Below are 14,121 nucleotides of genomic sequence, written 5' to 3' on the forward strand. Positions count from 1 at the left end.
CAAAGTAACTCTTTGTTGGGGTGGACTTGTCTTTTAATAAATAACGAGAACAGGATCAAGATGAGGAAAAGACATTAGGAAAGAAGAATGAGAAGATACAAATTATGTATTTTGAAGAATCAGAAGAGGAGGAACTGAGGAAGATGATCAAGAATAGAAAAGATTGAAGGAGTAAATGCTGATAAGACAAAATTCAGATGAGAATGAGGAGAAAGATTCCAAACAAGAGGATGAGAAAGAGAAGATGGAGGAGTTGCCATTTATGTCTTGACTCTTGATACAAACATGGTAAATGGATGCAGAGATTACATCTGCAGCTAAAGAGATATTTATGAATTATCCTCTTTAATATTCTTTTTTTTTACTTCTTCTTCCTTTTCCTATTGTGATATGTGATGGCTATTTTAATCTCCATGAAATCCATCTAATTCAAAACATGCAAAATATTTGTATTCATATATAATAAAGTTTCTAGTAATTTTATGTTCGCACCCAAAGTAAGGCCAGACCTTTCTAAAGCCTCAAAATTTGATCAATTTGGCCCCCCCCCAAAAAAAAAAAAAAATTAGAAGCTTGTACAGCAAAATTTATAACAAGGTGAACAGGAAAATAATATCAAACTAACAACACAAATGGTCGAAATGAAAAACTATTACCTCAAAAGTTCAGAGCATATACATGATAACAAATATCATGAAGATGCCTTTATATATGAATCTGGGTCGAGCCATTTATGATTTTTCCATATATGACATCTGCATTAAAAAAATAAATTATTGCTGATACATGTATAATAAAGGAAAACCATCAAATATTTGCTTTGAAATATTTTTCGCGTTACACCCACTTTGTACATTGTATCATCAAACTTTAATATCAAAGTTCATTTTCTCTAAACTATGAGGCAGAGATTGTCACTTGTGAATGTGAAAATTACACCAATGTGAATGTACATGTACTTGTTTTCACAAAATATGCAAGGAATGCAACTCATACATGTACATGTATGTGCATGACACAACAGGCCCTACATACAACAGAAAAGAGGATTTCATTTTTACACAATTTGATCAAGTCTTCCTAAAATTACTGCAGGATCACAAGATGAAAAAAGAAATGTTGTGATGAATGAACAAAAAGTGATATAGATGGCTGGTACAGAGTGGAAGGGGGAAGTCCCCTTTCCTTTAGTACAATAGATGGAATATGAATGGAAATGCCTATAAAAATTCCTTTATACAGTTTGCAGTTTCCAATGCAAATGTACATGTAGGGATATCACTATGCTCATGCATGCATCTCTGGATTTCTGTTGATACCCACAATTTTGATTATTAATGATTACATACAGTATTTATTTACCTTTTCCAGTTTTAGTTACTATCTTCTTCTTTGAAAGTTAAAACCATTATCAGTTGGATAACTTTTCATTCTCATTTTTATACATTGGACAACTACAGCACATACAGATGTTCATTCCTGTATTTATTTTTTGGATTTTTTTACATACATACTGCAACAATAAAGCATACATGTGCATACATGTTGTATGGCTAAATTACGAATGTTATGTACATGTACAAATGTTCATGTACCATGGACTCATGTGTAGGTCATGCATGCATTCTATATGGGAATTAAATACATTCATGTACAGTACATGAACATACCATGCATTTTACTTTTTGCCAAATTTTCAGTTCAGTATGTACATTGTACATGTACCATCACATTTCATTTCACTTTCTCAGAAAAGTCTTTTGTCCTTTTTGTCTTTTAAGAAAATGCACTTTTAAAATTTGTGTACGCATTTGTTTTTCCGCATTTCAAAAACCAACAGAAGTTTTGTTTTCAACAAAACTTTTTAAAGCGATTATTATTCATTGCAATTTAATGCACAAAATGCTGATCTGTACCTTTGAAGTGTAATCAACAAGCTATTGCTTGCTTTATGAATAAGCTCAGTAACACAGGATAATGATATGGCTATTGTAAAAGCAATGTCAGCGCAGCCGTGAATAATACAGAGAACCGGGCTTACCGGTGTAAGCTGTTATTCTTTTACCACACGTGTTAATGAATTAATAGTCAATAAAGAAGTAGTGGTTTTTATTGATCGCATAATTTCCAATGAATAATAGTGTGTCCTCCAAGATGAGGGCTATTTGTAAATGCTCAACATCAGTTAAAAATCAACAGCATGCAACAGCCTTGTGTAATAATCCAGGGCTCCACACTATCCCTTTTTTTTCTACTGGTCCAACCAGTTCATGTCAGACCAGTAGATACCCTGTTTTTGCATTTATTACTGGTCCGAAACCTAACATATATATACTGGTCCCCCAAATAAAGAAAAACATTAAAAAGGCTTGATTTTATTTTGCTGTCTTAATTTTATTGCCCCCCCCAAAAAAAAATATATATATATATATAACAAACAGTACACTTACACAATATATTTCACAAGCGCCATTTCTCAATTTTGGAGAGCCATTCTTTAAGATAGCAGAGCCATTTTTTATTCACATAAGAGGAGAAAATATCATTTGTATCAGTTTCAGTTTGATATATTTTTTTACTGGTCATGCCGGACCAGTAAATCTGGCTATTTCTGAAAAAGTTTAACTGGCCCGACAGCAATTTTTACTGGTCTGGGACCTTCGGACCAGTGTCAGTGTCATGCTCTGAATAATCATATACATGTAAACAAATGAGCATGCATATAAAAACCATACATGTAGTGTGCAATTCAGATACACCATGTTTTTATAATTACAATATATAGACTATTGGATACCCCCACAGATAGCCTATGGGGCAAGAAACCACTTCAAATTGGCCCTTTTTATTTATACAAAAAGTCTTACAGGTGGCCAAAATGAGCACGTCTGCACCAAATTCTACCTTCATATATACATGTACAGGGCAAATGTTGTTTATTCATGGTTGGTATACAAATTCTAGATTGGAGCTTCAAGTATACATGTATGTAGGCCTACCTGCAAAGTTTGATTTTAAATCAACACACATGACTCATCAATCATTTGAATATTCTTCTTGTATTATCTTTACTGTAGATTGGAAGTTCCATAGTTCCATTCATTGCAGCTGACAGTCTATTTTGAAAGAGAATGTGCCTACCATGTATTTGTATGTTGGCAAAGGTGTGTGCTGCTGCAACATAAAGTTTCCAATCAAAATTGTGCATTAAAAAAAAATTTGGAAATGTCTTATTTGCATGTACACGTATAAAGAAAGGGACATTTTTAACATGTACATGTACATATATTCTGCATATGTATATTATCATTTGAATAATATTATTAATATGATTATTCAGGTACAGGGGTTGCAGTCAGCTCAGAGCTCTCTAAATATCACACAAAATGTAAGTAATCTACATATTTTGAGAGTAATACAATCATCATTACTGGTCATGTGACTGTGCACCAATGTGTGTAGAGACTGGTGGATAGTAAGAGAGCCTACATTTTGTACAGCACGTCTTGTGTCTCTGCCTACCCTTGATGCCACAATAGAAAGCAAAATATTAAACGAAATCTAAATATTATTCTTTAAAATATACAGTGCTGCACTTGCTCTAAAATTATGCAAATGTTGGCTGCCCTACACCACTTCTATTTTCTAACAAATGTATCTGAATTTCATCATTACACCTGTCAATGCTTGAACACTGAATGGATTAAAAGCCCATGATTCATTGCAGAGCATAATACTGTATGCTCTCGATAATTAAATTTGCAGGAGTCTTGGCCGAACTCAGCTGCTACATCGGCGGCGCTGGAAATCAATAATTCCTTTATTGACGTTTTGAGGAATATGTCTTCTCTCCCGATATTGGCCAATGATGCCTCATTCAGGCTAGACACCATGCAACAATCCTACATGTATTAAACACCTCGGTCACATTAAACATTTGCTCTACGGCGGCCGTACGGCAAGTCGAAAATAGCCGTTTAAACATTTTTTGCACCAGCTACATGTAGGTGGTTTGAAAAAAAATGAATAAAATGGCTGTGTTTGACTCGCCGTTGAGCAAATGTGACTGAGGTAGGATAAAAAACAGAAATCGGCAAAGTGGCTATGTGAGTCAAAACATTATTAAAACCAATGTTAAAATGACTTCTTCTGCTCAGGGGCCGTGGAATGGTTTCCAAAGTGGGGGGGGGGGGCTGACCATGCAAAAAATAATATATACATGTATATGGTCATTTTTACGTTTTTGTACACATTTTTACATTTTTGTACTGCTTCCGCAGCCCCTGTTGCTACAAGTATAATTCTTACTAATTGACCCATTCATTACAAAAAAAATCATGCGTACAAAATACAAAGGTTTTGGTTAAAAACTTGCATGTATCTAAAACTTGCCAGACATAGCAACAAGTAATGTATGATTCTAAAAATATCCATTACTAAATTCCTTGTGAAGTCAGAGGTCACTTGTTGCGCTGTGACAAAAGTCACATACTAAAAAATAAAATAATAAACGTCTACATGTATAAGTAGGCCTACAATGTACATGTACATGTACACGTACTTGCTAATGACAGCAACCATACAATAGACCAGTGTGATGGTATATCTCTTACAATAATCTTAATAATCAATGATTCATCTACATTACATTTGTCTCACATAAATTGAACACTCATGTAAGATTAGTGTACAACAGTAATATCATGTTGCACAAAAACCATTACATATGAGACTAGCTCAAATTGGATTGAAAGAAGTCAGACATGTAATATGTACAGTATGTCTGAATTTGGGGGAACTATATGTAGGCCTACATGTATATATTGACTTCATAAAAATAGATAGATGGATGGATGAATGAATGAACTTTTGATGGATGGATGGGCGGGTGGGTGGATGGATGGATGGGTGGGTGGGTAGATGGATGGATGGATAGGTGGGTGGAAGGATGGATGGATGGGTGTGTGGGTTGGTGGATGGTTGAATAGATTAATGGATAATAGATGGATTGATTAATAGATGGATGAAATGTGTGCACAGATGAATAGGCCCACCTGTAGATCAATGAACTATTCAAAGAAATTATAGGCTATAGGCCTAGGCCTACAGTTTATGTCTGTTCGTACACACATGCAAGAGGGTTGATTGCAACTGGCAAACTAAAGCATCATGGGAACTGCATCACTTATTTTACTGTTCTTGACTTTAATATTGATCTCCCTTCGGTGCTAGACCGAATGAGTCATACACTGTACATGTATTTACATCTTACAAAGCATCAGGCGATGCACAGATTTCATCTGCCAAAGCACATGTAGTCATGTACATGGGGCATGAGTAACAATATCCCCTCCATCCCCCAAATAACATGAATTATCCTTTCCAATAAAAAAATACATAAATACCTTGTGCTAAATACACGTACACAATGTATCCCTCATTCCCTCCCCAATTTTTATAGGTATGTGGCTAAAAGTAATATGGCTACAGTGACAGAAAAATGCACTTTGAATGGAAAAAATAGGAAACTTTAATCTTTCAGTCATTTTTTTCTTTCTTAATTATCGTTTTCCTGATCTTTCTCTGCAGAAATGTGAAAACAAGAAAGTTCCATGTCGAGCAGTAGGCCTATACATTGACATGTAAGGCCTACATGTACATGTATAGAGCACCTGCATTGGACAACTAGGCCTAATTTTCACTTTAATATATACCGTCTTCACACTACAGTACCCAGGATAGCCCCAAGACTGTAGCAGTGTTGCCTTCAGCGTGAATTCTCGGACTCTCAATAAACTACCTGGGATAAACTCGCCTTGCGATAACCCCACAACAAACTCGCTAGGCAGGCCATAGTAATAGCAGCGGGACAGCCCCGTCACTGTCCCAGTGTTCCTTCAGTGAGAAGGCACACCGCTACAACACCGGGATTTAACCAATTGTGATATGTTTACGGTACTTTAATGTTGGGGCGTTGTGGTCTGATTCTTGTTTTTCAATCTGAAGGACGTGGGTTCAATCCCCGCCCTCAAGTATTTCCGGTTTATCAGAGTCGGGTCATTCACTGGGTCACAAGCCCACACATATTTTGTTAATACGGAGGTCATAAAAATCGCCTGCTGCAGTGTGAATGGATACATAATTTTTTCCCCCAGGACTGTGCCGGGATAACTTTTCTACTATGAATGTTATTATAGCGGGGTTTATAGCGGTGTCGCCGTCCCACGATGTCCAGCACTGGGATATATATGAAAACCAATGTAAAAACGGTATTGTATTCATATTACCTCTGAATATGTACTTGTAGATTATTTGTCATTTGAATTCAACCCTACCAATCATTAAAGGTCAAGTCCACCTCAGAAAAATGTTGATTTGAATCAATAGAGAAAAACCAAACAAACATAACGCCGAAAATTTCATCAAAATCGGATGTAAAATAAGAAAGTTATGACATTTTAAATTTTCACTTATTTATTTATATGCATAATGAGAATCTATGTTGTCCCTCACTCACTATTTCTTTTGTTTTTTATATTGTTTGAATTATACCTTACTTTATTTTTTACAGATTTGACAATATGGACCGACTTGATTGAACCATGAATTGTTAAACAACATTAATTCCACATGTTCAGGGAGAAATGAAACTTTGTTTCTCAGGACAATTATCAGGAGAAAATTAGAATATTTCATAAAAAAAGAAATAGTGAGTGATGTCATCAGTCTCCTCATTTGCATACCGACCAGGATGTGCGTATAACTGTTTTGTGAAATTAAGCGCAACTTTAAAATGTCATAACTTTCTTATTTTACACCAGATTTTGATGAAATTTTCAGTGTTTTACCTGTTGGATTTTTCTCTTTTTATTCAAATTAACTTTTTGTCGGGGTGGACTTGTCCTTTAATAAACTATGTAGGCCTACGTGTGCGTACATATATATATATAAATATTGGAGACCTACATGTACATGTATGTATATATGTATTGCTTCTTGGTATACATGTAAGCCTACATACAGTATACAGCATACAGTAGGTATGGATCTTTCCGTTCACAACAATAATACCGAGGGATGAAGGTGTTCCGCAGTGACATGCATGAATGCACGCATAGTTCAATTCAATTTACACACCCACTTTACAGCACAGGTATTGCCCACTAAACAAATGAACTCTATAATAACGCTATTGATGATTCACTGCACCATACTACATGTACACTGTAACTGGACTTTATAATGCTAGGAGATATAATTGTTGATTTTTGGAGGCCTACCCAAATGTCATATTTTTATAGTACATTCACTGGATAGTCTTCATTTTATTTACATTCATGAAATTGTATGCCATGGCATGTATTGTTGCAGGCAACAGCTTTTAGATCCATCGTTTGACAAATAATTGGTCAACCAGGCAAAAGTCTTTAAGTCCACCCCGAAAAAAAAAAGTTGATTTGAATAAAATTATAAAAATCAAACAAGCATAACACTGAAAATTTCATCAAAATTGGATGTAAAATAAGGTTATGACATTTTGAATTTTCGCTTATTTTCCCAAAACAGTTGTATATGCACATCCTGGTCGTTATGCAAATGACGGGACTGATGACATCACCCACTCACCATTTCTTTTGTATTTTATTACATGTTTATGAAATATGAAATATTTCAATTTTCTCCCCATTGTCATGAGAAACAAAGTGTTATTCCTCCCAGAACAGATGCGAATTACTGTACCATTGTTTTAACATTGTTCTGTTCAACCAAGAGGGTCCTTATTGTCAAATCTGTGAAAATTGAAATATTGTATAATTCGAACAATAACAAAAGAAATAGTGAGTGACATCATCGACTCTCTCATTTGCATATCACTGAGTTGTGCATATAACTGTCTCATGAATAATAAGCTAAACTTTAAAATGTCATAACTTTCTTATTTTGCATACGATTTTGATGAAATTTTCAGCATTATTCTTGTTTGATTTTTTTCTATCGATTCAACTCAACTTTTTCCTGGGGTGTATTTGACCTTTAATTTAATTTTGTACATGTACAAGAATAGCCCGACATTGCTTCCTGATATACATGTAATTGGTTTCACTTTGTACACACAGCTCACTGGTCACAGGAAATATCTTGAAACCTTGTGTCACTCCTTGTTATGATTGTGAGAGAACATACATGATCCAAAGATGATCACCTACATGTACAATATCAATGAAGGTACATGACATACATGTACTGAAAGTGCGTCTCCTTTCAACCTACTGCACCAATAGGCCTATATGTATAGGGCATGGGACACCCCATCCCCCCCCCATCCTCAACCCCCACACCCCTCCCAATTTTCTCTTTCTTAAAAGTCAAGTCCACCCCAGAAAAAAGGTGATTTGAAAAAATAGAGAAAAATCAAACTAGCATAACGCTGAAAATTTCATTAAAATCGGATGTAAAATAAGAAAGTTATGGCATTTTATAGTTTCGCTTATTTTTCACAAAACAGTGATATATGCACAACTCAGTGACATGCAAATGAGACAGTCGATGATGTCCCTCACTCACTATTTCTTTTGTTTTTTTATTGTCAAATCTGTAAAAAATGAAATATTGTATAATTACATGTATTATACAATATTTCAATTTTTACAGATTTGACAATAAGGACCAACTTGACTGAACTATATAATATTACACAACGCTAATTCCACATGTTCAGGGAGGAATTAATTGTTTTTTCACTTGACAATGAACAGAGAAAATGAGAATATTTCATATAATAAAATACAAAAGAAATAGATAGTGGATGATGTCATCAGTTTCCTCATTTGCATACTGACCAGGAAATGCATATAACTGTTTTGTGAAATTAAGCAAAACTTTAAAATGTCATAACTTTCTTTATTTTACATCCGATTTAATGAAATTTTCAGTGTTATGCTTGTTGGATTTTTCTCTTTATTCAAATCCACTTTTTGTTGGGGTGGACTTGTCCTTTAAAAAGTCAATTTTCAAGATGGAAACCTGTGCTTTCAATATAGGGTCCTATAGTTGACAGGTTACCAAGACAAATCTGCTTTCTTCTCTGGTTCATCCATTGCCCCAAAAAAATTATATCCTGAAGAAACATTAGACGAGGGCACAAGTTCACAGACCACTGGTCTTTGAAGTTCCTACGTGTTTGAAAAAGTTCAAACTTGGATGCAGCTCTCTTGTGAATTTTAAGCCCGTTATCAATCTGGGTCGTCTGATTAACTACTTCCTAATGAGATTTCCTACTAGACACAACAGTAGCAGAAATCACACACACGGGGTTTCATTGAACTATGTGACAGAGACAGAGGTGATCTTGAGCACCCTGACGCGGGGGTCACGCTCTTTTCCTCTTGTATGCTTTGGAGGTGGGAATGAGTACATGCATCAAGGCCTACGTACATGTATGCCTACATTGTATATGTTGTAGGCCTTTAAATGTAGTTAGGGTGTAAAAATGCTACGTTCCATCTTTCACTTCAAACAACTTGCAAAAAAATTCTCCTTTCTTGGAAAATTTTCAGGTGAAAACAAATATTTATTTCCTAATGTTAAGGTCTATTTCGCATTGCCACTTAAGGGATTTTAGTGATTAATTTCAGTTGGCCAGTACACAAATTTTCATGACATAATGTAATGATGCATTTTAAATGTTCAAAGAACTTGTAGCCGATTTATTTGACATACATTATATTTTGCATGAATTTTTTAGTGTTCTGCATCAAAACTAGGGACAATTATTTCCCCCTACTGGTATTAAAATAAAAGCAGTTGATATGTTTTGGTTGCTCACTTTTCAAGTGAAAAAATCATTTAATTTCAATGGCTTTTCAACATGGAATTGAAGGTTTTGCTGTGTATTTTCTATTTAACAAAACATGATTTCTGTTTTAGATCAAGTTTGAAATATAGATTTTCAGAAACAGAAAGAGGCAATTTTTTTAAACAGAAATTCACTGTTCTTACTAAGGATTTGGCTAAACCACAAACTGGTTTTAAAGGAGAATGAAACCCTTGGAGCAAGTTAGCTTTTGTGAAAGCAGAAAAATCAAAGAATAAGATCAACAAAACTTTGAGTAAAATAGGACTAGCAATAAAAGAGTTATGAGCATTTGAATGTCGAGATCACTAATGCTATGGAGATCCTCCCATTGGCAATGCGACCAAGATCTGTGATGTCACGCACGTACAACTCTCCCGTTCGGACACTGAAAATATACCCCAAAACATATCTTTTTGCTCATTCTAATCATATGACAAACGATTCATCAATGATATAATGTTGTGAAACCTCTGTACTTGTCATCTCATAAAGAAAACACCTAACCTTGTGATAGACTCTATAAAAGTGAGAATATAAGTGAAATAAGTACTAAAGTAATGAGGGAGTTGTACGTGTGTGATATCACAGATCTTGGTCGCATTGCCGATGGGAGGATCTACATGGCACTCGTGATCTCAATATTCAAATGCTCATAACTTTCTTATTATTCATTCAATCTTCCTCAAACTTTCAACAATATGTTTCTTTGATTTTTCTCTTTGATATGGATTCAGCTAGTTTCAAGGGTTTCATTCTCCTTTAAGTAGCGTACGCAGGAATTTTTTAAAAGGGGGTGGGTGTTTTTAAGCTGAATAAAATGTTGACAACCAAAAAAAAAGGTCTTCACCACCAATTTTAGGTCGTTTCCTACCCCTAAAAAAATAAAATTTACGTCATACCATACAAAAAATTTAACAAGCAAAAACAAATTTAGGGGGGGGGGAATTCTTAAGGGGGTTTGGGTATAAAAAAAAATTAAGAGGGGGGTTGAACCCCTGTAACCCCCCCTACATGTACACCACTGTTGATTTTTATTCTAGGGGAGCATTCCATGAAAAATTTATTTAGTGATTTTCATTGACTATTACATGCTCCCACCCAATCAGATGCAAGGGCTTCGCCGCTTGCAGTAGCTTAAAACAACAGTCAGTAACATCACAGACTAGTAGTTTCTTGAAACGCTTCCCCTACTTATGTCCAGCTAATATTAACAAGGCAGACAGATCTATTGAACATTCTATGCCCTTTGACGGCAGTGAAGTTTTTTTTCAGCCTTTTTGACTTCCTTGTTGAAGAAATCATAATCGCATGCATTCAGCTTTATAACTCCATATTTCAGCATGTTTGTTTTTATGCGAAAGCATTTAATATTGAAAGCATGCAATTGATCCATTTACGTCATAGATCAGAAGCTTTTTTTCCTTCCCTTCCCACGTTTCTCTAAATGAACTTTAAACTGAGTACCTCTTTACAATATCACTATTGTTATTGTTCAATCTGTTATTAATCATGGATAGTAAACACTAGCACATGACCTTGGGTATAAGAAAAAAAATTATATGTAGTAGAATATTTGTCAATATTAGTTCTTGAGAAAGATTTGTGTTTGCATGCCTAAAATTTCAACGTTTGAAGGCAAGGCCTCTTTTCTAAAGGGTATAATAACACAAATGGAAAAAGACATAGGAGCACAACAAATCTAGGGACAGTGATTTCTGTTTTACCAGTAAAGAAAACGGAAATCCCGTTTGGTTCTTATACTTTTCATGTAAAAATTCATGGAATTCACCTTTGCAAAACAGAATTCAGGTTTTTGCTGTGTACATTTTCAGTGACAAAACGGAATTTCCATTTTTAGATCCAGTTGAAACGGAATTACAGATTTTCAGAAACGGAAAAGACCATTTTTTGAAACGGAAAATCAATGTCTCTACAAATCTTCAAAGCTAGTAAGACATATTTTCATTATGCTTTCTAAAACTACATGTACATGTAGTTTACTGGCAATTGGTTCAGGAAACCAGTTTGGAAGAGCGCTTTGCTAGCATTCCCATTTGATAACCAGAAAGTGGTTTTCAAAACCACTTCATGTACATGTAAAGCAGTCTTGTTGCTATGGGAACACTCTCAGTGGGGTGACATGTTTCGCGCAAAATTTTAAAAACGCAGCGTAGGCATTCCACATACATGTAGACAGTGTGTGGAGTAGCGCACTCGAAATGTGCGAAGATCGCTTCCAGAAGAACGGTTGTGTCCTCACTTACATGTACCCTATAAAACAAGTTTAACGAGGCAAAGCGATCTTGAAAACTACATCGCGAGGTGGTTTTCTGAACCGGTTTGGAAGATCGCTTCCAAGAGACCAAGACCGCTTTATAGACCGTTCTCATTTCATATTACACTAGTTTCCACTTAAAACTAGTTTGCAGTAAACTAGTTTTAGGATGGTGGTGAGAAAGGTGTCAAGGAGGGGAGTGAGGTCAATCAAAAGGGCACTTCTGGCCATGGCCTTAAATGGCCTTAGAATAATTTACACATTTAATGCAGGCCTTCATTGCAGTACCTATATGTATACCACAGCCAGTGTTCTAGCTACATGTAGACCCATTATAGTTGTTGTCACTATTTCACGGCATTACAAAAAAAAAATTAGGCCGAGTTAGTGGTATTAAAGCCAAAATAAAAGCGAAGGAACATCAATGCAATAACAATTTGACATTAAACAAATCTTTGAAATTAAACTAATATTTATCAAATATAAGAAAGTTTCATGTGAAGTCATGCAAAATACAAGATTATAGGTGGAAAGGAACACAAACTTGTACTTTTATTTTTTATAAACTTTTTCATTCAAATTTAGTAGTGGACAAAAGCAGTGTTTTTCATGAGTGGTGGTCAAAAATTTTCTGTGCCTGTTGGGCAGACCACTAGTCTACTGGAGCTATAACACTAAACACAGGTTATCAACCCAATAAAGGACAAGTCCACCCCAAGAAAAATGAGAAAAATCCAACAAACATAACAGCGAAAATTTATCAAAATTAGACGTGAAATGGCATTTTAAAATTTGGCTTAATTTCACAAAATAGATATGTACATGTATATGCACATCCTGGTCAGTATGCAAATAAAGGGGACTGATGTCTTTTCTTTTGTATTTTATTATATAAAATATGAAAAAAAATTATTTTCTCCTTATTGTCATGTCATTCTCCCTGAACATGTGAAATCAAATATCATTTTGTGGTTCACTCAGTCAAGTTTAATAGTCAATATGTCATATCTGTAAAAATTGAAATATTGTACTTCAAATAATTCAAATCATAAGAAATAGTGAGCCTGGCATCATATCTCATTTGCAGACTGATTTATGTATATAGATGTATGTTGAAAATTAACAAAATTTGCAGAATTAACCAAACCAAGATTAATTTTAAGTGGAATCTTGTTTGAATCAAATATTTCATAGTTCCTGAAATACATGTAATGCATACTGTACGGTACATAAGTTACTTGATGAAAATGGTATACACTTTAATACATCTACATATTGCAGGCTAAACAAATTATGGTTAATCCTTCTTTAACCAAAACTGATTAATAACAAACAACAGGAAATACTGTGTAGTCATTTCCATATGTACCTGTAGGCCTGGGTGAATACTTGTATTACATGTACAGTATAAAAGGGTATTAGAACTGTTTTTTTAGTATTGTTGGTAAACCCTAAAAATTGCATGAATTTATATCAATCCAGGTACATGAAGTCCTGTGGTCAAATTTTGGATTTAATTTGAATCCTTTAATAGGATTCATTTTTAAATCTCAAAATGATAGAAGTATTAAGAAGTCAACAAATCAATGAATACACTTCGAATTCAAACCCCCCCCCCCCATATACACGTACATATACGTGCGTGCGTACATGTAGGTGCACAAAGTCACAAACTACGTACATGTCCACAAATACTCTGTCATTGAGGACATACAAATGTACTGTACTGCATTTTAATACAATAGGCCTAAAGTAAGCTCACAAAAAAAAACTCCCTACTGAGATTAAGGGGAGCCAATATAAAGAGCTGGTGATGTATTGTAATGTGTACAGTAGAGCCCATATATATACATGTACATGTACACTGTAAAGGTGACATGACAGGTTTTTGTAGTTAAGGGAACAAGTTTGAGTACATGTATTTTAATAATTAAAAAAACAAGATATAAATATAATATTAAAGTCAAGGGAATGAGTACCAGTAAGTCAT

This window comes from Lytechinus pictus, chromosome 12, assembly GCF_037042905.1.
Source record: "Lytechinus pictus isolate F3 Inbred chromosome 12, Lp3.0, whole genome shotgun sequence".
Taxonomy (NCBI): domain Eukaryota; kingdom Metazoa; phylum Echinodermata; class Echinoidea; order Temnopleuroida; family Toxopneustidae; genus Lytechinus; species Lytechinus pictus.